Source organism: Pinus tabuliformis, chromosome 4_2 (genome assembly GCF_031772625.1).
Source record: "Pinus tabuliformis cultivar Carrire ecotype Pingquan chromosome 4_2, CPIR1, whole genome shotgun sequence".
Lineage (NCBI taxonomy): Eukaryota > Viridiplantae > Streptophyta > Pinopsida > Pinales > Pinaceae > Pinus > Pinus tabuliformis.
Genome location: NC_142304.1, coordinates 205,541,995 through 205,569,324, shown reverse-complemented (window position 1 = coordinate 205,569,324; position 27,330 = coordinate 205,541,995).

The following is a 27,330-nucleotide window of genomic DNA, read 5'->3' as shown; positions in this document are numbered from 1 at the left end:
GGTCATTACCCATCTTATCCAGTTATGGTCAAAGCCATAAGCTTTTAGTACTTCCCTGATGTATGCCCAGCTTAGCTTATCATAAGATTTCGCTAGGTCAAGTTGTATGATCATACTTTCTTGCTTATTTCTCTTGAGAGAATGAACCACCTCGTGAGCTTTAATGATGTTATTTAGAATTTGCCTTCCTTCCACATATCCAGTTTGCTCCTTAGACACAAGAGTTGGAAGAAGGGGCTTGAGCCTGTTTGCAATTACTTTGGATATACTTTTGTAAACCACATTGCATAAAGCTATGGGTCTAAATCTATCTGGTGTCATAGCTTTTTCCCAGCATGCTTTCAAGAAGTCCACATTGAACCCATCTGAGCCAGGAGCTTTCCCATTTTTCATCTCTTTGATGACTTTGCTAACCTCCTCTTCAGTCACTGGCCTGTTGAGATTGTAATTGTCTTCTCTTGTTACAAGCTTAGGAATGTGCTTTGTGAAGTTGTTGATATATTGTGATCTGTCTATAAGAGGATCCTCTGCTATGCTTTGGAAATGTTGTACCAGAGCAGATTCTATTTCTTTGTGGGTGTTGAGCTGTTTTCCTTGAGTATCTTTGAGTTTTGAAATCCAGTTATGAGACCTGTGATCCATGGTTGACTTGTGAAAAAACTTTGTGTTTCTTTCTCCTTCCTTTATCCATTGCACTCTCGATTTCTGTCTCCAAAAGATTTCCTCTTGCTTGCATTTGTCTTCCCATTCCTGTTGAAGCGAGTCCGCTTGTGTTTTCCTTTCCTTGGTAAAGCCATCTATGATGAGGACCTCTATAGTTTCTGTTCAACTTCTTTTTTGGCTTCGAAGATATTACCAAACTCATTTTTGTTCCACTCTTTAAGCCTGAGTTTGATGTGTTTCAGTCTCTGATGCAGAAGGAACATATTAGTTCCCTGAACAGGCATATCTTCTGCCCACCACTTTCCAATATTGTTGATGAAGTTAGGGTGGGTGAGCCAAATATTTTCAAACCTAAAAGGTCTGTTTCTCGGAGTGCCTGTAAAAGAAGCTTCAAGTTGGACAGGCCAGTGATCCGAGCCTCCAAAAGGGAGGATTAAAGCAGACAAGTCAAGGCCTGTGAGGATGAGGTCCTCAGAGATTATGAATCTATCTAGTTTAGAGGAAACTTGAGAAGCCCCTCCCCTCTTATTATTCTAGGTGAAGGTACCATTTCTTGTCTCCATATCCACTAGCCTCATGTCGTTTAGGAAGTTCTGAAAGGCTATGGAGTCTCTGCCTAGTGTTTTAGTCCCACTTTTTTTCTCTGAAAGAGATCTAATCATGTTAAAGTCCCCTCCCAAAATCCAGGGGATAACAGGATATCTTTCTCTTAGCTCCTCCAGTGCAGTAAGAAGCCTGTGCTTGTCTTCAAGTTTTTGAGGACCATAGACATTTGTGATCAAATATACTTCATTATCACCCAAAGTTTGGATCACCATCGATAAGTAGTTCCTGGATGCTTCAACATCTAGGATTCCAAGTTTATAGGGGTTTCAAAGTGTGATAATCCCTCCTGCTGTGTTGTTAGCTTTAACTTCTAGATATTCGTACTTGATAAGCCATTTTCTATGTATCTCTCTTATTTTATCTATTGAACATTTTGTTTCCTGGATAAACACCATATCTAGTTTTTCTTCTTTTATTCTATTGCTAAGATTTATTTGTTTCCTTTTACTTCCTAGACCCATAATATTCCATGTTGTAAGCTTCATTAAGAAAGGTTTGTAAATGAGTAACTAGTAAGGTCTTTCATCTTACCTGATTTTATCATGAGTTTCCCACACTCTATCAGCAACTCATTCTGTCTTTTCCTTCCTCTTTTCGTGCCTGGGTTCTTGGGAGCGTGTCCCGATGTTGCCTCCATCATTTTTACCCCTCCGTTTTCCTCGCTATCATGGTTTCTTTTGACTCCAAAACCCTTCACTTGGGATCTCCAAAGGAAGAGCTTTTGTACTCTATTAAACTCCTCTTGTGGTAGAGAATCAACCCCTTTGGCAGTTCCCTGCTCCAGGAACTTTTCTAGATCGAGATTTTCCCTTTCAAGAATTTCCTGCAGAACATGGTTCTCCATTCCAACCTCGCTTGGGTCATCTCATGGTCCCTGTCAAGTTCCATAGTGCTTGGCAGATCCTCCTTTAGTTTTCTGTTCTCAGGTCTATCCTCCATGCTGTCATTTTTTTCCTTCTCTGCAGGACAATCCTCCAGTACCTGATTCGTTCCGTTATTCCCATCTTCTTCTTCTAATATCTTGAATCTCTTATGACTTGGTTGCTTCTCCTCGTTGATTTTCTTCTGGTTCTTTTTCGCTCCTTTCCCTCTACCTCCCACCTTGGTAAAGCCTTCAGTATCTTTGCCTGTGTTGGCTTTAATATTGCTTTCCATTTTGTTTAAAGGGCAGTCTCTGAAGAGGTGCACGTGTTCATGAAATTTACGACATATGAATGGACATGTTCATAGTCCACCACCTACACCCATTCTTCATCATATACTTCTAGAATGATTTCGTCTGGAAGTGCTCCAGAAAGGTCTATTTCTACGCATATTCAGGTAAAGGAGGTGTATTTTCCTCGCAGTGTTGCATCTGATATTTTTAAAAAATGACCTAGTTTCTTGCCTATGGCTTTTAAGGATTCTGGCAGCCAATAATCTAAAGGTAGGGAGTAGAGTCTTATCCATACTGGCACTGATGTGAATGTCTCTCGCTCCTGGACAAAATTCATCACCCATGGTCGCATGTAGAGGTCTGTAGCAACATAAAAATATGGTCCTCTTTCGAACACTTTGTCTTTATCCTCTAAGTTTTTGAACACTATTGTGAAGAAACCCTTGGACCCAAGGTGAAGATTTATTTCTCCCTTAGGTTTCCAGTGGTTCTTTATCCATGCATGAAAATCCTTCTCCGTTGGCCATATCCCCATAAGTTTTCATATTACTGCATAAGCCGCCATGTGATCCCTATGCACCTGTAGCGCTAGATCACTTAATACAACCCGAGGTGTGATGGTTGACCTAGGTTTACAGAGTCCTGTCATATTCTTGTGGTTAACTCTCTGACTGCCTCCTCTTGTTCTCTTCTCTCTTCTGACTTCCTCATGATTCTCTTCCTATTCTTGTGCTCTGATGTTTTTCTATTTTTCTATGTTGATACTCCCAGTTTCTGCCTCCATTGGTTTCTTGAAGCGGTTCGAGATTGCATGACTGTAGGAGTGGCATGATTTCAGCATCTTCACCTTTTAGAATATAGTAAAATATTATTCTTATTTTATGTTTTCTTGGAAAAGAATTATTGATATTTGGAAAAGGAAATAAGCCCTGGGTAGCTAAGAAAAGAGAAAAATGGTCTATGTACTAGGTTCATGTGCATTCATCGTAGGATACCTGTTGGCATGAAACCGACATTCCTTTTATACAATTACACTTTTTCAAGGTGGAGCTGAGTTCGATGACCTGGGAAGAACAGTGACAGATGATCATAATGCTAAGGAGATTATAATGTTGGTTTCTAAAGAAGGATTGTGAAAATTGTTTGCACTAGTTCTTATTTTGTTCATATTTACTACCAAATTTGTGTCGTGCTGATTTTTTACATTTGTAATGACTTTGTGCAGAGTTGGTTTGAAGACCCCGATGTTAGAGTGAGAAGACTCTCTACAAACCATAAGGACTACATTGTCTTGGATGACCAATGCTTGGAGGGCACTCGATGTTCTTTGTGTTGCCGAGTCTCTTTGATCTAAGCGTCAACGGATACAATGGTATGGCTATACCATCACTTAATTTGATCCTCTTTACTAATCTCCTAATATCATATCAATACATCAAATTGTTCTATTTTCATGGAATTCAGAGATACATTAATAATGTTATTTTGTCTTGGAAATACTAAATTATTTTGTTCTGAGATCACCCAGTTTGAGTTGTTCATTGCAGCCACCACTTGATCCTTTAACAAGCATTTTAAATTCAAAGCATAATAAAGCTATTTTAGTTTCTTTCCAGAAGAAGATTGCTACAATTCAATGAATATTACTGTGATTAAACTAGATGTTGCACTTGGTACCATAGGCCTTGCAATAGGGTTGTACTCCATTTCAGTCTATGGCAGTAGACTGATTTCTAACTGCTCCATGTATCCACATATGATATAATATATTACCCGCATAACTGTAACACTTTGAAATCAGTTCTGTATTCCTTATTTTGTCAGGTGAAAGAAAATTACAATTATCCTTTTTCATTTTTGGCTCACTGAATATACAAAGAGAAAATTGCTTAACAATATTGCTTAATTTGACAACAGTTTTACTTTTCTCTGATACAAGAGTGGAGGTAGTCTTAGATTTTACGTATTTCTCAGTAGTTTTTCTCCTTCAAAAACAACATCATCCTTCAACAAATACATTCCATCTTGTACAGAGGAAATTTGATGTTTAGTAGAGGGCCCATAAGAGATCCTCCAATGGAGGTGCAGTAGTTTAGTAGGATCATTGGATGAGGCACATGTATGAATGTATTGTCTTCAATTAGGAAGGCACAGTTACCCATCTAGGGGAAGGCATGCATGCATGTCTATTTTGTGAATGGTGCAGTTTTCTAAGTGTGTTGGGTGCATGAGTTAATGTGTTTAGTCTACCCTACTGGGTCTTGCATTTGAAGCAATGTTATCCACACGTGATGGTGATATCCACTAGGTGCATTAGGGTTAGGGATATCCAATGAAGCCAGATTCAATGGTTCAAGTCCTATAAAAGATAGATTGAAGAATTTCAAAGAAATTATTGGACACACATCTCACTCAAAAACGACGACTCAAAATCCCTATGGAACCTTGTGATATGTTGATATGGATAGTGCTTACCTGTGACTTTATACCTCTACAACTTTAGCTGAGTTCTGTAGGGGGGAATTATAATTTCCCCTAGAGATAATTCCCCCTACTACTTGATCTCATGGAAGATCTACTCAGATAGTGGAGCACGGGGCTTGAGGTGAGGTGAGGTGCTTTTTATGCACACATGTGAACCCTTAAAAATGTCATTCCTAAGCTAGGGTGGAGCACTGTATCTAGAATAGGTTTCTTGCTAGTTTTACACTTCATGTTGTTCTCAGCCCGAGCTACCATTCTAATTCAAACAAAAATCTCCCACATATTTCATTGCATGTATATCCTAATATTGGAGGTTTCCATTAAGTATATTGCATGTATCATAATATTGGAATTCTCCCTCCTACTCAAGTAAAATCAGCATGAGTGCAACCTGTCTTCTCATGAGATTTTGTTGTTTATCTTATGTATCTATTCACTTTATTAAAAAGGGAAATGAGTGACATCCATGGAAGACTAGTGCTCTACCCTCTAATCAAGATGTTTATCAGCAGATTTCTCTAGTTATTAAAGGAAAACAACAATTATGAGGGAGGGATGTGCTTTAGAAGAGCCTACTTTCAGCCTATGGTTGTAATTATTATTGGAAATTAGTGTAGGTAATTGCCAATAGGTATGTGATCATAACTAGAAAGAAGTCGATACTTTAGAAAGGTTGCGCTCTAACAGAGGTTATTTTAGTTTACTGCCAATTGGTTTAGAGCATGCATAGAACATACTGTCATTGTAAAATCAACTTGGACCATGGTTAACACATGCAAGATAAAAGCAACAATGTGAGAAGAGGTGCACTCCACATGAGGGTATTTTGAGAAGATTTCATACTTCCAGCATGCAATTAAGTTTGTTTATCTTAGAGAAAGGAAGAGTATCAAGGGGGTGAGGGAGGTGATGGGTGAGTTACAATCATTCAGAAAGGTAGTTAGTTCGCCATGTAGAGAATATTATACTTCAGTTTGATCCCTTTCTCTCTCACACACTCTAGTCCAAGAACATTTTTCTTTGATTAGCTATTGTTCTCTAGCCACCAAATCTCGTCTAGTCCAAGAACATTTTTCAAAGAGATGTGAATAACACCTATCAAAGTGGAACAAATTTTGGCTACTACGTTAGTGTTTCTTAAAATGAGAGCATCCTTACAAAATATAGAGTATTCCAAGTGGATTGCTGCAACTACTCATAAATAGGCTCTTTTCTATCATTGTCAATAGATCCAAACCCATAACTAGTATTGCTTAAAATGCTGGCATGATACCTTTTCTATTGGTCGAAGTATAATTACAAAAAAATCTTAGAGAAGGTCCCAAAGTGAGGTATACATATGGCTTCCTTAGTGTTGTTAGTAGTTGTTTCTATCTCCTGAAAAGAGTTTCCAAAGTGTTTCCACAATCCAATTCTCAAACCACTACATAGTCATCATTTGAAAGTAGATCACTTGGTGCTCGTGTGGAGGGTTGAGCTTCTATATAAGATTAGGGAATACTATTGGTAACTTTAACGAATATAAGCATTTTTCTCATGCCAATGTCACCTTCAAATTCACTTCCACAAAGCTTTCACAGAGTACTGTTCATGGGGCCTCACTACTGGAATAATATGTGATGTTGCTATAAGTGTCATTTGAAACATATCCTGGGAAGAAAATAGGCTTAAATCGAGAAATGTTTCTCCATTCTAGTTGTAATGCAAGTAGCCTTGCATAATACTCACCTTCCAGACTTCAAGTACAGAGTGATGTCATAAATAGCTTGAAATACTAATCTAGAGCAAGATCAAATATGCACAAGATTGAGGAATCTACAACAAGGCCGAATCATCAATATGTTGTATTGTTGCACTGAAGAAGCCATAAAATTCACCTTAGACAAGCATATAAATACTTTTCATATTAAAGATGAAGAGAAGTTGGCCCTAATTTCTCCATTGGAAATTTTCCAGGTCTATTAGAAACAAGTTTATTTCAATCTTTTGATTTTTTTAGATTGATGTAGATTTACAAAAATAGGGCATTGATGTTTTCCATTTATCAAAAATTGGAAAGAAATGATATTACAACTATAGTAGACACCTTGAGCTATGTAGAAAAGTTTGCAACAATGGGCCTTTCTTATAGTTTTCTTAATGTAGAATTCAAAAACATTCCAAGATCTTTTGCCTTGTATTTGACAAGGTACAACTAAAATTCATTAATATACATCATAAAATATTTTTCACCAGTGTTGCAAAAGATGTACTTAACAATAGCTCAAGAAGGGCCTGAAAAAAGAAAATCAGGGAAAAATTATAAAAACCAGCAAGCAATTGAAATAAAAAACCAGAAAACCTATAAAAGAGAAAATTTATGCTTATATGAAAAGTAGGAGCTTGAAACCCCATGAGGTGAGGGAAAACCTGATTCTGCAAAAGTTTGAGGCTTTGTCAACACAAAAGTGAATACTGTGACAACAATATGGTCATCAAGAGCTGAACGTGTCACTTGTGGGAATTGCTCTTGGGTTGGAAGGTTAACACTCCTCACAACCACCTAGCCTAGCCCCAATTTACAATTATTTTTTTTGGAATATATATCCTGGCACTTCCTCTCATTCTAAGGATGGTATCCAGGGTAAACCCAAATTATTTGGGGCTCGGGGCAATCAATAATACATTCATTAAGAGGTCAACATGTCACTTGTGAGAATTGGTCTTGGGTGTGGAGGAATAACATTCCTCCTCAATTGCCTAGGCTAGACCCAATTGACTAAAATGCTTTTTGTAAAATATATCCTGAGAAAACCCAGGGAACTTTGCCTCATTCTGAGGATGGCACCCAGGATTAATAAAATTCCTTAGGGCCAAAGGCCATATCAACATGTCATTGGAGGGAATAGAACCATTGTAGGGAGGATAACAATCATTCCACCTAACCAATGGAGCTAGACCTAATTGACATCAGATGTGTTTGCAATTAGATAAAGGTGTAGGAATTTTGGAAATGAGTTTTTGGGTGTTTTTGGATAGTCAGATATTGCTCTTATTTTGGTTGTTTTCCAGTATGCTGGAAAAGCGCAACCATTTCTTTTTCCTTTTTACTTGAAACTTTAAAGGATCTTAAAAAATAGTTCAATAATGGTAGATGGCCCTTAGTACACTAGCCAAACAAAACAAAGTCTTACTAACTTGAAACTTCTCAAGGAGGTCCCACCTTACTGATTTTCAAAAAGGTGCAGTCCAGGAGTCCCAGAAGAGCTTATCCATCCACTTGACTTTCACCCTTGCACTACATTGTAAGGTAGGAAGGTTAATCAAAATACATTGCAAACTAGGGAGGCTAATTGTGTTAAATTACAAACTAGGGAGGATAATTGCACTAAATTACAAACTAAGGAAGCTATTTGTGCTCAATTTCAAGCTAAGGAAGCTAATTGCACTCAATTTCAAACTAGGAAATCTTATCAAGTTAGTTCATCGCAAGACAATTACATTTGGTTTTTTGTCTTCCTTGTAATAATTAGAGGATATCTTAAAGCTTGGGAAACCTGGTAGTTAAGCAAAGGTTTGATTGACAAAATGACAAAGAAGTATTTATATTTTCTATTACAGATCCATTTTGGCACATCAATCTCATCATCCAGATCAGTGTTTTAGGGCTCATCAAACCCTCATTTTAGTTTCTACATGCCCAAAACAAGTCACCCCTTTGAATGCCTCCTTCCCAGACAGTTTCATGACTTGAAGACATACCGAAATAGCCTCTAGAGGGACTAGCAGGTAAGTCATTGTAAAGGTGTGCTGCAGAGAAGTTGAGTCCACTGCCAAGGTGCTTTGTAGAGCACTTAGGCTTCCTTTCACTTGCGTTGGGCGAGAATGAGCGAAATTCACATAGGGTTTGGGGAATATTCTTATCTTTTGGAGTCATCTAGAAGGTTCCCTCACTTATCAACTCCTATGAGCTCAAAAATGGATGAGGAATGAGTTAAGGTGCATCCTATCCTCTCATCCCTTCCTCCATGGAACTAATTCTAAGTATGGAAGGTCATTCAATGCCACCATTTATGACAAAACCTCCTTCATCTTCCTATAAATTGACCACTCATCTAAGTGATCAAGGGCTGGATTATGTTGAATTGTAAGGAGATAATGCTGCTATGAGATTTGGCTTTGGAGCAAGTATTGTAATGCTACAAGTTTTTCATGCTTTTGATGTGATGTGGATGGGATCCAAGCTGAAGGAATGGCTTTGAATCAGACACCAATGGTTGTAATTCCTTCTTCTATCTAATAAAGTGTTTGAACCTTTCTCCCATATGTTTGTATTGTTTCATAATGCTTATATGTGTGAATTGTATCTGATTCCTTTCACTCATATTCAATAGATCGTGTGCTTTGATCCATTCTTTGTTTTCTGTTGTGTTTACAGGTACTTCTCAAGCGTATTAAGTACGGGAAGGAGCGACAAGATTGATACAAGGGAGATGAGAGGAAGGCAGAACTACAAATAGGTCTTCTCCAAATTCTCCAAAACAAATTGGCAACTCCACTGGGGAAGATCCTCTTTCCTAGTAGCTTATCCACCTCCTAGGACATCCTTGCAGACCTTATTTGTGTTCATAGATTGTAATTTAGCTCTTTGCATTGAAAAATTGGTCAAAACTATGTCAAATTGCCTCTTGAAATGGCTTACTTTCACCAGCGCAGGCTTGTTAGGGACACAGTGTGCTGCAGAGCACCCCTGGCTTAGGGACAGTGCTCTGAAGCGCACTGTCTCCCATTCTGGGGTGCGCTGATCCTCCTAGGGTCAGTTTCCCACCTTTGGAAAGTGTTTTTGCCAATTTTTCTCTGTTTGTTTGTTTGTTGATTGATCAATGAATGTTATGTCTCAGAGAACAAGTTTCTATCTCCTGGTCTAGCCCAACTTTGATTTGATTGATTAATGTTTCTTAATGTTTTCTTTGTCATTATTGATTGATAGTCAAAGTTAGAATATAGTTTATTAATCTTCATTCGAAAGAAAGTGTCGTAAAGTCTTCTCTTCCTTCGAATTAGAACTGTTGTAAAATTCTTCGTTCTTATGAAAGATTGATTGATTGTATGTGCATATTTCTTTTTGTTCATATTCACATTATGGAAATCGAAAAGAAATACATGCATGTTGCATTGAAAAAGTTTGTGTGTGCTCATAGGAATAGAGTAGGGAAATTACATTAGATTGTGCTCTTTACTCTTTGATCGAAAGAAATCTAATTTCTCTATCCCTAAGTAGTTAGGATTTTCATCATTAAATTGAATGGAAAGAATGCTTATCATGATAGTTGCATTCCTAGGAATTTCAGAATACATCACGTGGTGAACTTGAAAGGAAAATTCCTAAGCAAGATCAACTTAAAATTAACATCAATTTACCTAATGGAGCATTGTCATTAACGAGAACATTTAGTGGTTCTAGGCTAGAGACATGTTTCGGCGTCGTAAAACAAAGCAGTTTTCGCTAACTTGTCTGCAATACATCCCGAGTGTGATAGCTCATTCCACGTACGTGAGTATATCGTAACTCGCCCACGTACCTTCGGGCATATAGGGCGGTGTTACAGTACGTAAAGTATATGGGAATGCTCTCACTGTGCGGTTTTGCATTAGATAACGCTTATACGGACTGGGCCTCCACGTACCTTTGGGTATATATGGGAGGAAAACACTAGGTTGCTATCCATCCTTAAGTAACCGAGTCAGCCGCCTTGTACACTGTGATACACCGAACACAACATTCGGGGAGATTGCCTGCCCGTACTTCTTGGTTCGCCAGGAGGTATTCTACAGTTCACAGTTGCTTGGTAAACCTTTTGCCTAGTTTACCCCTTTTTGTTTATTTCTTTTTTGATAATAAAATTAATCAGCAATCATGGAGGAACATCAACCCTTACCCCATCATTCGCAGAGAACAGCGAGCAAACCACCTTTGTCGCTTGAAGCTACACCTATTCGGTCAAAGCGGTCTCGCTTAACTAAGTCAAGTACATCAAGAACTCCTAGTTCTTCATTTGAATTACCTGAATCATCTATTTTGGTAAGTACTGAGACTCCAGTTACTCCAACCATTTCTGGTACATCCGTTTCTAAAGGAGAAGTTTCAAAATTACTTGAGGACATTAGCACTGATCCTAGTGAAACAGTAACCAAAGTTTCTCAACAACAAGTTGATCCTCAACTTGAAGTTGCTCAACAAGAAATCACTTCTGAACTTGAATCAGTTCAACCAGAAGTTAATCCAGAACCTATCACAGTTCAAACAGAAGTTACATCTGAACTTGAAGTTGTTCAGGAACCTCTTTCTGAAACTGTTGTTCTTTTACCCGAACATCTGGACTTCGAATTTGAACATTCAGAAGTTGTTACTTTATCGGAAGACGATCAACCGGTTACCCCTCAGACATCAGTAACTACTGAAACTTCAACTTTATCAACACCAGAAATATTTTACGAACCAAATGGTGAAGTTCTTCCACCAGGTTTAATTTCTATAGAGGAAGAATTGGAAGAAGATTCTACACCTAGAACCCCATTCCACTTTGGAGCTGGGCTTTATCTTTACCCTCATACTCCTCATTTTACCGCTCCATTTGAACCTTCTTATTTTCAACTACCCATCGATTCTTTAAGACAACTTTTAGGTTAGTTAAATATGGTTGAACAACCGTCAACATCCCAGACTGTATCATCTGATGTAGCTGCAACATAATATTATGTTGCAACTTCTTCGATGTTTTCTACCACACCTGAGTCACACATATATGGTGAATCGTCCATCCCGGTTGGTTACCAATATTTATCTGGAACCCACTTAGGGGTTGATTCTACACCATGGTCATCACCCATGTCCTCAACCAGAATTCTACCTGGTTCTTCTTTAACAGGAACTCAACAGTTTGATCCTGCATATCAATATCAAGCTGGGCAATCTGGTCAACAAATACTTATGTATCCATTAAATACTGAATTGCCACCACATGGAGAGCAATATGCTTATTCACCTTATCCTCCCTATTCCGGAGGACTGTCATATGGTAATATCCCGAAGTATTCAGGTCAACCTGGAATTCGAGTTTGTTAATGGCAACCAACAATGCCAGTTCAACCAAGGCTTGTGTATCCAACACAACCAATGCAAACCGTGTCAGCTATTCCTACCACACCTGTTGTTACTATTGTACCATAGTCACAAGTTCAAACTGTTGTATCTCAACCGGTACAAACTGGTCCTTCTACCTCGCAACCAGAAGTTTCGAGTCAAGAAGCTCAAGTTTCTCAGGTTTTTGTACAACAACCACTTGTTTTCGGGGTTCAACAACAACCTCAGGTTAGTATACCCTTATCTGGACTGACCCAAGTTTACACTGGTATAATTTATTCACAACCTGGTCAACCTTTCATTGCTGGGCAACAACAACCGTTAAATCAACAACAGTTGTACCAACAACAACAATAGTTGTACCAACAATAACAACAGTTGATTCAACAATCGTGGCAGCCTCAATTTCAACAACCCCAATTCCAACAATTCCAACCCCAATTTGGACTTGCCCAATAGGCTCAACCTGGGTTTGGACAATATCAAGCTTACTAAGGTCCTAGTCAACAAGGCTTTGCAGGTTATGGACAACCACAAATTCAACTTGGTTATCAACAACCACCTTATGTTGGATTTGTTCAACAACAACCTTACCAAGGTTACCAAATGCAGATGCCCTATGTTGGTATGCAAAGACCTATTGCTCAGGAAATTCCATCATATCCTGGGTATAATCAACCTGACCTGAATCGACAGTTGCCATTTGTAGCAACTTTAGAAGTACCAGATTTAAATCGGGTCACTAATGATCCAATCTTATATGCACCTTGGTGGCCGATGATTCCGCATAAGTTATCTCCTGACATTCCGAAATTCAATGGAAATCCCGGAGAAGACCCATCAAATCATGTCATGACCTTTCATTTGTGGTGTTCATCAAAATCCTTAAATGATGATTCGGTTAGACTCTGTCTTTTCCAAAGAAGACTTACTAGTCCGGTTGCTAAATGGTACATTGAGTTACCAAGAGCTTCTTTCGACAACTTTACGGCTTTAGCCACCACATTTCTGACCCACTTCCAGTTACCTATCAGATACAAGACTAGAACGAAACTCCTAACCAACTTTAAACAGACTACTGCTACCCATATATCAGATCATATTCATGAGTGGTGGCATCATCGTCGAATGGTTAAGACATATGTTCCCGATCAGCTTTTGGCTGAGTGGTTCATGAAATCCTTGTTGCCATCAATCACCGAGGATGTAGAAAAAGGTGGAGTTGTCACAGAAGAGCAAGTAATTTCTTGTGCCCAATACTTGGATTTGATTTACACACAATCTGACACACTCTACGAAAAAATTTCCAATGCACCCCGACCAGCTTTCACTGTTCCTCCTCCTCCACAATCAAGTAAGGACTCTCATGCCAGCAATGGTGTGATCGGTTCTTCGTGCATGCAAACGGAAAGAATACCATCTGGTCAAACTCTTGCTATTACAAATCAAACTACCAATGCATCAGAAAACACTCTTGCTTCTGAATTTAATGTCGTGTCATCTGACAAAGGCAAAAATCAAAAGCAACCAGGAGGCAAGAAAAAGGGGAAAAACAAGAAGAAACAAGATAATTCCCTCAAGAGAAATCATCTGATTCCTCTACTTCAGCAAGGAAACCTCGTTATCCATGTCTAATATGTAATGACGAGAATTTTACAAGAGATTGTCCACACCACTCAGAGGTCTCTAAACTTTTAAAGACTTCAAACACATCTGCAGTGTTGACTGATTCGTTCCCAAACCCGGAGACACATTTGGTTGCGACAGACCATGCTTCCACATCCCAAGTACTCATGTTATCCATCACAAAGCCACAAAACAAAGTTTTGGTGTCAACAAGAAATAAATATTATGGAAATCCATCGTCATTGTCGAATAATCAGGCCACTGATCAAGCTAATCCTTCGACTTTGACTTCATCTGAAAATATTCCACCTATTGTACCAGAATTGACAATAAAACCACCAAAGGTAGTTGTGCATAAATTGACATTTAACCCTTAGGCTCGAGTGGCTCAGAACTATAACATAGTGGAAGATCTTGCTCAATCACCTTTTGCTATGTCGACACTCGAACTATAACAAAACTGTCCCTCCCAGAAGCAGGCTTTACTGTCAGCAATTGGTGGAATAGACCCTATGGATTCCAATCTTGTGGTTTTTAACCATGCAGGATATACACCACAGTTACCGGCGCAGTTAGCTTTCCTAATTCAAGTAAATGCTCTCAATAAGAATGCTCACCGAACTATTATTGATGAGGGGGCTTCTACTTGCATTATGTCAATGAGCTTTTGGAAAACACTTGGTTCACCGCCGTTGTCATGATCACCAACTACGTTAAAAGATTTTGATGGAAGAACATATACTCCTTGTGGGATAGTGAGTAACCTGCAAATCGAACTAGGGGGGGGAATTACTGTTGAAGTTGAGGTAGTTGACAGACCCCTCGATTACAACATTTTACTCGGAAGGCCATGGGTATATGCTATGGCTGCTATGGTTTCCATGTACTTTCATACTATTTCATTCCCTCATAAGGGTGGAATCACAGTTATCGATCAGCTAGCCTTCTTTACCAATAGTTCACAGGCTACGGGAAGAATTTCGTTGGTACACGGACCCTCGCTGTCACTTCAAAGTGTTGGAGTAGTTCTCTTTAAAGATCCTTCCCTAATGGGTACTTTTACGCTGCCGTCACCATCTGATTTGGTGGAAGTAGCAAGAGTAGAGACTTGCAACATGATTTCCTCCACCTCATCTGATTTAAGGAGGATTACCAACAGTTTTGAAGTTGATAGTAATATTGAGGTAATGTTGCTAAGTGCCATTGAACTAGCATAGCAATCAATTTTTCAGGCTTGTGCGGAAAACCCAAATCCGCATTCACCAATTGTATGGGTAGACCGTTCGTTAGAATATGGTACTTCTTCGAATCATTTCTCACGTTTACATTCTATGGATGAAGGAATCATCTAATCAATGATGATAGGAGAAGAACCTTGGGAAGATTATCATCATTGTTCCCATCTTCCAGATGACATCGAAGATTATTCAAATGAACTAAACCACCTTTCAGTTGTTGATTTCCTTTTGAATTCAGTTTTCATAGACACAGTAGAATCTGAGCGAAACCTGTCAAATATTGAAGAAACAATTTCTATTAATATTTCGACCAAGCCTAATGTTGTAGAGAACATTCATGTTGGAAAATCTTGTTCTCCATTAGAACTTGATAGTTACCGTGCTCTCTTTCGTGAATTTAGAGATATCTTTGCATGGTCTTACGAGGAGATGTCGGGCATTGACTCAGTATTGTTGAACACGAAATCAAAATGTACCCTGATGTGAAGCCAGTTCGACAGCGGCTTCGACCTGTTCATCCAAAGAAAGCCACTACAATTAAAGTAGAAGTTGAAAAACTTTTGCAGGCTGGTTTCATTTACCTCGTACCTCTTACTAACTTGGTTTCCAACCTTGTTCCTGTCATGAAGAAACAAGGGAAAATTTGAGTGTGTGTCGATTATAGGGATGGAAATCAGGCATGTCCAAAGGACAATTATCCTACTCCTTTTATCGACTAGATTATTGACAAAGGTGCCAGATGCGAAATATTCTCATTTATGGATGGTTTTTCCGGATACAATCAAATCAATATCCGCCCACAAGACCAATCGAAAACAGATTTTATTTGTCCATGGGGCACATTCGCCTATAGGAAAATCCCTTTCGGTTTGAAGAATGCAGGGGTCACATTTCAGAGGGAAATGAATTATGCCTTCCATGACATCAAGCACATTGTTCAACCTTACCTTGACGATTTACCTGCTCATTCACAAAAGCGGACTGATCACCCGCAACATTTGAGAGCGATATTTTTACGGTGCTGACACTACAAGATATGACTCAATCCACACAAATGTGTGTTTTGTGTTTGTTCTGGTCAATTGCTCAGATTTGTAGTGTCTAGAGATGAGATTCGACTCGATCCATTAAAGGTTTAGGAAATTCTTGATTTGCCTCCACCTTCAAATCTTTTACAGTTACAGAGACTTCACAGGAAGGAAAACTTCTGAGGAGGTTCATTCCTAATTACGCTGAGATGGCTAAAGATTTGACACGTCTTTTGAAAAAGGAGATACCCTTCCATTGGGATCAGGTTGCGCAAGCTTCCTTTGATGCTCTTAAAGATACCTTGATTAGAGATTCATTAATGTATTCTCCAAATTACCAAAACGACCATTACTTGTATCTCGCCACTGTAGATACAACCATTGGCATGGTTTTAGTCCAGGAAGAAAATGGGATTGAACATCTAATTTATTATTTGAGCCGTAATCTCAACGATATAGAAAGTAAGTACTCTTATGTTAAAAAACTAGCTTTGGCAGTTGTGCAAGCTGTTCAAAGATTTCGCCATTACATCTTGCTACGGAAAAAAATTGTCATTTCGGATTGCAACCCTATGACATGCATTTTGTCACGTCAATTGATGGGGGGAAAATACTCAAAATGGATAGTTATTTTACAGGAATTTGATTTGGAATTCATCAAGTCCAAATAAAAAAAATCTTAATTTTTCACATAGTTACTTTGCGACCTTCCCTCGACCTCCATTGATTCAACATCTGAACCATCGATTTTGGATGAGTCTCTATTTCTAATATCGTCATCTGATGCATGGTATGGAGATATACTGATCTATCTCCAGACCCAAACTTTCCGGCCTGATACCTCTCACTCACAACAACGACGTATTCAATACCAAGCCAAAGATTATCTGATCATTGGCGACACTCTTTACCGTCATGGTATTGATACGGTTTTACGGAGGTGCCTCATGCATGAGGAAGCTGAGAAAGCATTGAATGATTACCATTCAGGTGCCTGTGGTGGACACTTATCTGGATATGAAACCACATAGAGAATTCTCCGTGTTGATTACTTCTGGCCAACTATATTCAAAGATTGTATTATTGCTGTCAGAAGCTGTCACGCATGCCAGATATATGACCGAAAAACTAGATTACCGCTTGCACCATTGCATCTAGTCATTGTTGCTGGCCCATTCGCCAAATGGGACATTGACTTTATGACATGTAACCCCACCTTGGCTGAGGAAGCATTGAATGATTACCATGCATGAGGAAGCTGAGAAAGCATTGAATGATTACCATTCAGGTGCCTGTGGTGGACACTTATCTGGATATGAAACCACATAGAGAATTCTCCGTGTTGATTACTTCTGGCCAACTATATTCAAAGATTGTATTATTGCTGTCAGAAGCTGTCACGCATGCCAGATATATGACCGAAAAACTAGATTACCGCTTGCACCATTGCATCTAGTCATTGTTGCTGGCCCATTCGCCAAATGGGACATTGACTTTATGACATGTAACCCCACCTCGGCTGAGGGGCATGGGTATATTATAGTCGTCGTTGACTATTTTACCAAATGGGTCGAGGAGATGCCAACATTGAACAACAGTGGCGAATCGGCTGCTCTTTTCTTTTTTAACCATGTGGTTGCCCAGTTTGGTGTACCACAAGCCATAGTTACAGATCATGAGTTGCATTTTCACAAGCACGTGATGGCTACGTTGACTGCTAAGTTAGGATTGTCACATGATAGTTCTACCCCTTATTACCCACAAGCGAATGGACAAGTTGAGGCCATCAACAAAGTCCTGAAGTGGATGTTGCAGAGAATGATAGGGGTTCATAAGTGAAACTAGCAATTAATCCTGTACTCTGCCTTGTGGGCATATCAAACCTCAGTGAGAAATGAAACTAGATTCAGACCCTTTCAGTTGGTGTATGGTTTGGAAGCAATCTTACCGATGCAATGCAAAATTTCATCGCTCAAACTCACGATTGACTGTTACCCGACACTTCTGAAGAAGAAGCGCGTTTCTTGGAATTAATCCATCTGGATGAAACCTGTCGCGATGCCACATTGGCTAACAAAGTGCATAAGAAATTATTAAGATGCAACATGATAGAAATGGAAAGCCTCGTATCTTCTTAGAAGGAGACCTGGTCTTGCTTTACGATTAGGAAGCTGATAAACTTGGAGCAGGGAAATTCGAACCAATGTGGATGGGTCCTTATATTGTCAAACATGTTCTAGCAAAAGGTGCCTATGGGTTAGTAGATTGTGATGGGATTCCATTGTCATAGCCCCGAAACGAGTTATACCTCAAACGTTACTATGCTTGATTAAGTGTAGTAAAACTCACTGTATATATGCTTTCATTGCATGTGTGTGTGCATCTTTTAGAGATTTTTATCTGGTTAGTAATCCACTTTGCATTTGTTGTAGATGTCGAAGTCTTCGGAACCTTTTTTTGGTTACGCCGATGGTGCTAGTCATAGTACGCAAAACTTATCTTCTGCAACATGGGCTATTTTTGCTCCAAGTGGCGAGTTAGTGAGTTTGCAAGGGATTTTTATCAGTCGATCGATGAACAACATTGTTGAGTATAGAGAGTTGATTGAACTACTCTCTGATGCCATTTCACTTGGCATTCACTGAATCATCGTTAAGCTGGACTTGCAACTCGTTGTACTACAACTAACAAACATTGGTACTGTCCAAAATCCAACAAGTTTTCATATGTTCCTTAGAGTTTGTATTTTGGAAAGACATTTTGAACACGTTCAATATCAAACTATATCCAAAAATCTTAACACATTAACTGATTCTCTAGCGAATTATGTGTTAAATAGACATTTATGACACATGTAAAAGTAATAATTTCAATTCACATCATTAGCTGAATAGGATTGCATATAACCATAGAAAAATTTAAAAGTAAAATAGATAGGTGTTTTAAAAGTTTTTACAAAATTTGTGTCCAAGACATGTTTGGTCAGCTGACCCAAAAACTCAAAATTCATGGAAAATATCCTAAGTAGATCTAGTGGTGCTCATGGTAATAGGTCATAACCTGTGCTATCATGCATAAAAACCTTTCCCAACAGCTAGGAACACCAATAGTGTGGCGTTGCAGCCTCATAGGTAACTCCTCGATCTGGACATTCGAAATACCAAGGGTTAATCCCTCTATGTGATCCTGCAACTTTGCTAAGGTCTTGGCCAAATCCAAGTCCTAGAGAACTGATCTCCCAATGTTTCTCCGTGCTGGCCCACCTACAACCTGTTGGTGTCCCACAGGTCCAAAAGTACCCACATCTGCATGCATAAGAGTAATTTTAGTTTAGTCTTGGAAACATTAAAAACACAAAAAACATGTAGAAAATTGAAAAATAAAAAAACACTTTGGTCAAACAACTCACCCATAGCACCCCATTGTGCTCCAACTGGTAGAATCAAATCTGGATCTCCAAGGAAATCCATCCCTAAGTATGGATGCTCCTCGACGACAAGATGTTGTCACTCGAGCCAACTGAAAAATGTAGTGGAAAAAATGATTGTTGATTGACCTGCATGTCGAGCCATCAATTTGACCCACCTTTGCATATGTGGATATCTAGGACCAGCTACACCCAGTGATACATGTTGTGGTTGCATCAATGGGATTCTCTCTAAGGTAAAACCGATTAAGATCGAACCATATCAGAAATTATTTGTCTTACCACTTTTTACCTTGGTCAATTGTTCTTTTAGTGAGGAAAGCACAACCTCGCACCAGTTGAAAACTTTTGGCTCTAGACACTCCAGTGCATATTGCATATAAGATCTGTTCGCTAGATGTAGTGTCACACTATCAGCCAATTTTGCGATTGTGAAGAGGATCGTTCTGAAAGAAAAATCACCTACATCCTTGATGTTATTTTCCCATCCTTGCTAGGGTGTGTACTTAGCTGACGAAATTTTTTAATGTAATCTCTCACCGATTCACCTCCACGGGAAAATCTAGAAAGTGAGATGGGGGCACCTCACCTCGACTGTCTGGTAAGAAAGTAAATGTCATCAATGGTAATAGGACCATATTGTCCCTAATGTGAAAAGTTTGATCTGTTGGATCCCATGCATGAATAAGTAATTGTAGTAGTTCTATTTGTTGCCTCATTCCGGACAACTTGAAGTATTTGAGTAACCCACAGTTTTTTAGGGCCTCAACTGTACTCGGATTGTTTAGGGAAACCGTATCTTATTCTTCATGCTCTCTTTCTCACCATGTAATCAACATTTTGATCTGATAAAATCCTGAAACACAATCATAAGCTTAATTAGGATCCTTTCCATGCAAAAAATAGGACAAATTTTGGAGAAAACAACTAAATTAAACTTGGGAAACTCGCCCAGCGTAGCCCAGGCACAGAGACAGTGTGCTGCAGAGCATGCAGGCTTCTATCTGGGTGCTCTTCAGCATAGTTTTCGATGTGAAAGCCTGCACTGATCCCAGGGAAAAAAATGAAACCCTAGGGGCCCCAAAAAACCATAAAGTTTGCATGTAATGACAAAAGAATGACCTAAAAAGAAAGAAGAGAGGTTTAGCTCCTACCTAGTCCGGATAGCTCGAGAAATGGTCCACAAAATCTCTCGCAATCAGCTAGTGAAGATCGAGGTAAAAAACTAGCTCAGAGCACAAAACTAAATGTAAGTTCCAAATGGTTAAAATGTCATGGTAAAAACTTGTTTTATGTTTATTTTATCTTCATTAATCGAATAAACATTAGTATTTGCCTATTTTTTCCTATGAAACAAGTATTTTAATCCATTTGGTGGTGTTTTGAGGAGGTTTTGAAACTGACTTACAAAATTCAACGTGCTTGATTTTAAATCGTACCTTTGAGCACAGAGCACAATGTGATCTCTTTTTTGAGCTCTGTTAAAAACGAAAAAGGAACCCCCCTGGAGTCCTCTTTAAGCTCTTTTCAGACTCTCTAAACATGAAAAGATTTTCGAGTGCTTGGCCTTTCCAACTCATTAACAGATTGGAAATGATATCTCTCTTGTATTACTTTATGATTTTTCGGGCTTGAGAGATTAATTTAGGAAAAAGAACTTGTGGATTTTTCTTTTTGCACCTTTTAAAACTCTCTAAACATGAAAAGGACCAAGTTATCTTTGTCGTTAAACTTGTTAAAACATCAAATAGCGACAAACTTGTCCATCTAGACAAGACCGAGTTTCACCTTCGCTAGAATCGTTAAAACATCAAATAGCGATGGATTCACCCGAAGGGTAAAATTATACAACAAGCATATGTTATCCTCCTCAAGCTTGATAAAAATGAAGAGGTATTGGTCAGCAATGACTGGGGAAAATGGGAAAAAGGGGACAACCACTTTATGGTAGCAGGTCGCTCTTGAACATGACACTTTCACTCCATCACCGTGACTATTTGGGTTGGGTTATCAGCATGATGGTTATCATACCATCCACCACTTTGTTTTGGGTCAATGCTACCAATTCATTTCAGTGTCGTTGACATGTTCAAGAGAAGTCATCCATTCAAAATTCATCCTTTGCAATACCATAAACCTTCATTTTCGTGAACGCCATTCCTGAACCTTGTGTTGTCAGTGAAATTCCATCTCTAAAATCACTACACTCATTTCGTGTCGTTGATGTGGGATACATCAAGGCCCTCTTGCGATGGGTCGCTTCTTGTCGACATCAGCACATTATCCAAGAAGTTGACTTAGAAACACCCTTCCAGTACCTTGAGGCTTACATGCATCAATGGCAGGTTTCTCGCTTCCGATGATAGGCATACATCAATGGCCTTCGACCAAAAGACTTTGTATGGTGTTCGATATCAAATCATCCATTCACACCATGCAGAATGTACTGTAGTACCTTGAGGATCATTATCATTATCAGTGATTTATCTCGCATCTATTAACAACTTTCATCATTGGTTGGTAATAAGATGGTGTCTTCCCATGTTCGAATTCAGATCACATATTCACATGGTTAGACTCGTACTTGAGCAAACGATTGAATGAGATAGAAGACCCTGGATCTAGTTTCATCCATCTGGGCTGCGATTTCAGGAGAAATAAATCATATGTACAAAAGCTTTACATTGATGGTCATTTTGATCATGGGTATATATCTGTAGATGACTGTTTATGTACATGTAATGAAAGTTTATAAGCTGAGCATGGGTATGCCTTCCCTCAATGATTCATGTAAAAATAAAAAATCATGATATATGTATTGTAATTGATGCAGGTCACCTTCCACTTCGATACCTCCTCATCACATCGTAAAGCATTTCATTCGACATTGGCATTTTTCCGACTTCATGCTTTAGGGGGCAGCTGTTACAGATCCATTTGGGCACATCAATCCCATCATCCAGATCAGTGTTTTAGGGCTCATCAAACCCTAATTTTAGTTGCTACATGCCCTAAAAAAGTCACCCCTTTGAATGCCTCCTTCCCAGACAGTTTCATGACTTGAAGACATCCAGAAATAGCCTCTAGAGGGACCAACGTAGGTAAGCCCTTGTAAAGGTGCACTGCAGAGCAGTTGAGTCCACTACCAGGGTGCTCTGCAGAGCACTTAGGCTTCCTTTCACCTGCGTTGGGCGAGAATGAGTGAAATTCACATAGGGTTTGGGGAATATTCTTATCTTTTGGAGTCATCTAGAAGGTTCCCTCACTTATCAACTCCTATGAGCTCGAAAATGGATGAGGAATGAGTTAAGGTGCATCCTATCCTCTCATCCCTTCCTCCATGGAAATAATTCTAAGTATGGAAGGGCATTCAATGCCACCATTAATGACAAAACCTCCTTCATATTCCTATAAATTGACCACTCATCTAAGTGATCAAGGGTTGGATTATGTTGAATTGTAAGGAGATAATGCTGCTATGATATTTGGCTTTGGAGCAAGTATTGTAATGCTACAAGTTTGTCATGCTTTTGATGTGATGTGGATGGGATCCAAGCTGAAGGAATGGCTTTGAATCAAACACCAATGGTTGTAATTCCTTCTTCTATCTAATAAAGTGGTTGAACCTTTCTCCCATATGTTTCTATTGTTTCATAATGCTTATATGTGTGAACTGTATCTGATTCCTTTCACTTATATTCAATAGATCGTGTGCTTTGATCGATTCTTTGTTTTCTGTTGTGTTTACAGGTACTTCTCAAGCGTATTAAGTATGGGAAGGAGCGACAAGATCGATACAAGGGAGACGAGAGGAAAGCGGAACTACAAGTAGGTCTTCTCATCTTCTCATCTTATCTATTTCTTATAGGAAAAGTCTAAAACACTTTAAACTGTTGTTCTAGATACAACTACTTATCTAGGGAATTAGTATTTATCCGTAGATACTAAATTCTCCAGAACATTTTCAGGCATAGATGTATGTATCCTAATTTTTTCCATTATGTGGTGAATTTAAATGAATAAAGAAACCTTGTAGTTAAGCAAAGCTTTGATTGACAAAATGATGAAGAAGTATTTATATTTTCAGGCTCACATTTTGTATGTATCTTAATTTTTTCCATTATGTGGTGAATTTCGAACTTCAATCTTGAAATTCTTCCAACCTAGTGACTTAGTCATGCATAATTTCCATTTACAACACTTGATAGGAAAGTTTGAGAAAATAAAAGAGCATGTAAGTCTTGAATTTAATAAAGGCCAATATCTTGCATGCCTTCATTATCATATATTTGAAACTATAAATCAACACAACTATAGGGTGTGGAAGTTCAAATGTAAAACATAATATTAATATTTTTTAATAAGTTAATGCAATAAGTTATAGTTCATTTAAGATCATTTTATTTTAGACTCTTTATATGAAAGTATTAAAGAGGAAAATAAAGTTAATACTAATTGCACTTGTATTCTTGTTCTATTAAAATATCATTTTCATCTAAGGTTATAAATTTTAATATCGTAACAAAGAGACTTAAAGTTGGGATGGGTAGATCATTTTCAAAAGGAGGGAGAACAGACCATGTGCAAGCCTATGAAAGACTAATACACTTTTTAAGAATGTTTACGAATTTTTACTTAAAAGTTTAACTAAAATAATTTAATAGTCTATTTGTGGAAGACCTTATTTTTATGGAAATTTCATACAAAATGAACCTTTCATATCACGAAAGCTAAAAAGCATGTTGCCTCTAAAGCTCAAGAGAAGGTGAGAATTGCAACACAAAAGTGCATTCTCACCACACCTGTGTTCACCTTTTTGGGTGGTGAGGGTGTTTTTCGACAACTAGATGCCAAATAAAGGAATGGGAACTGATGGAAAATTTGTATTCTTTAAGGACCAAGTGTCAGGATAGGTTAGGTATACATGCTCATTTTATTAAAAAATATAAAATGGAATGGTAGTAATGTCATTACTTTTATTAAGTAAAGTATTTTCTTAATGGTATTGAAGTGGGAAATAATATTGTTCTAGATGAATCACAATGCAATTTAAAGCTTAGACAAAAAGGCCAAGAGAGGAAATATTAAAATGGGTTAAACAATAGAGTGAATAAGGGCATCAATGATTTATAGTGGATGTATATAAGTATTTTTTTAATTTGGAAATGGATAGATATTTGATTTTGTTTTGAGGAAATTCACATGAACATATCCAAGTGACACCACCATATTTGTGGATGAAACAACTAATAAACTTGTAACATTGATTAATGTGTTTCATCTAGGAAGATTTGATTTTGGTACCTATTGGCATAGAACTAGCCAAATGTCCAACAATATTGGAAACAACTAGTTGAGTTAATGTCTTGGACTTGTATATATTTGAAATATATTTTTATATGCTTGCAGATTAGTCATACATACCACATTTGAATTACTAGGCAACAATGGAAATACCTTTTTAAGTGGTCACACATTAGTCCTGTTGTGAATTAGATGGCCACCTTGGGCAATTAGAAAGAAAGAAGCACAAAAGAAAGGTAAAGTCGCAATGCTGATTATTGAGTTAGTTGGTAAAAAGTTGCACACTTAATGAGGTAGACACCTATTGATATATAAAGATGGGGAATCTATCATCCTTCCTTATTAAGTGCTCCCCACTTCCTTACTGGGAATTGCAATATGATTTTGATTTAAAACTAAGATCAATCGATCAAAATTTTATCATCAATGTCATAAAGCTCTGACATAAGGATTGCCAATTGACATGAATTATTAAACGTTTGCTTAACTAGACAGTCCATGCACCTAGTATAAATAAAACAAGTAATAGTTAATCCCTTGTGCACTTTACAAAATCATTTTTTCTTGCTTAATTTTTGAATTATAATCTAGTGCATTAAAAGTTCATTAGAAAGAAATGCATAAATAGGGATTGCATGTATGAGAGAAAAAAAAGTTTTTTGGTTGAATAACTAGTTACATAGTCAACATTGATATCTAGTGTTGGTTGGAAAATATAAAATGTTTAGAATGGTAAGAGAGAGAGGAATTCATATGACCCCAAGGAGACGATCCTTGCAAAAGAAATAATAAGAGGATGAGTTTGTTTTGCTACTTTCCTCTAGTCTCTAGAATGAAGGTCCCATAACAATATTACTTCTGCCAACCATGATAACATCTGGATTTACATGTTTTAGTTTTTCATGAGTGCCATTACATGGAAATTTTTTCCTAATTAACTCTTCTTCACTTGAGGTAGAGAGTGATCAAGAATGAAAACTACGTAAGCAATATATAAAAGCATGGAGCAAGAATATGTAACAAGCACATGACAATTTTTTTATTCATGAATGATATGTTGAAAACGAAAAACAAGTTTAATACTCAAGGCTTTATTATTTTACGAAAAACAAGTTTAATACTCAATGTTTTTTTTTTATTTTATATTATTTGTTAGAAGATTAAAAATGTGAAAGAATAAAATTAATAGATGAGATATTTTAAAGCTAAAGTGAATTGGTTTTTACCTATCCAATTCTATTGAATTCATTCATTGTTTAGAAATAATAGCAATGTGATGATATACCAACATGAAAAAACAAATAAACAAACCCCATCCTTATTCTTCTATTACTAGTATTAAAAACCCTTCTATTGCTAGGGTTTTGACCTAGGAATATACTTGTTTTGGTTTTTTATGGATTTCTTAACAATGCTTGAAGTCATTACAATAAATACTCATTATAAATTTTGTTAGCCATTTACAAAGTCTTTATTATTTAGTGAGATTCGCCAAGTTCTTACAAAATTTTATAATTATGTGAAATATTCACCTTGATTTTACAAGATAATATAATTTGGTGAGAGATTCACCAAAAAAGTTATATATACATATTATATTATTGATAAAATCGCCTTCCATTTTTCCTATGTATCATGGGGATTCACCCATTTATTATACATATAAATTTAGGATGGTTCTTAAAATTTTCCCTCCTGAGTGGGTCCCAAGTAGACTTGAGATGATCTAATGAATTGAAAATGGCTTCAAAGTTACTACACCTTTAGTATTCTTCTTGCACCCATTAATTCCTTTGCAATGAACTTCTTTGCTTTTGACATCAACCACTTCACCATTTCCAATGACAACATATTTCTAACACATTTGTTATGGTTTTAGCATAAGTATTTTTTAGTGTGTGTCAAAATATAGTGCACCGATGCAAATAGTATAAACAAACACATTGGTATGTAAATGTAAACTAGATGTATCATTTACTTAGAAAAGAACTTCAAAACTCTATTTAAATTTGGAATGCTACATTCTTCCCAAAATAGAATTTTAAAAATGTTGACACACATTGATTGTGGTTTTGTCTAACATGCAGTGGGGAAAATGTGATGTTGTCAATTGGAAAATTCTTCAAATCCATCATTCCATATCACTCCAAGTTCACCCACTTCTCCCTTGTTGTTTGTAGTAAGTCTAGATACTATTTTACGTTTTGATTATATATTTGGAATTATGCTACCTTGACACATGCATTTGAATAATTGTGCATTGAATTTTGCATGCTCTTCATTTAGGTTGAGATTATATGTGTAGGATGTTCCACCAATAATTAAATATTTCAAACTCTTATCCAAATAAAGATAGCATAAGTAGATGCTAGATGAAAATGAATACAATTTCCATCTTCTAGCCATCATGGGCCAATGGTAGTTCATTGTGAATTAGATTTATTTTATGAAACCCTAGTGGTAAGTGGTTTTTCAAAATTAAAAGGTTTGAAGGTGAACCCTTGCCATGCACCATCTCATTATGTTAATGATCAACTACAGAAATTTGATGATTTGAAACCCCTTGTTGACCCATTTTTTGGTCAACATAGATTCAACCACAAATCATTATATGAAGCTTATAATAAATCACCCGAATTAGCAAAATCTCTTAACCTCATCAAGGTTTCAAATTG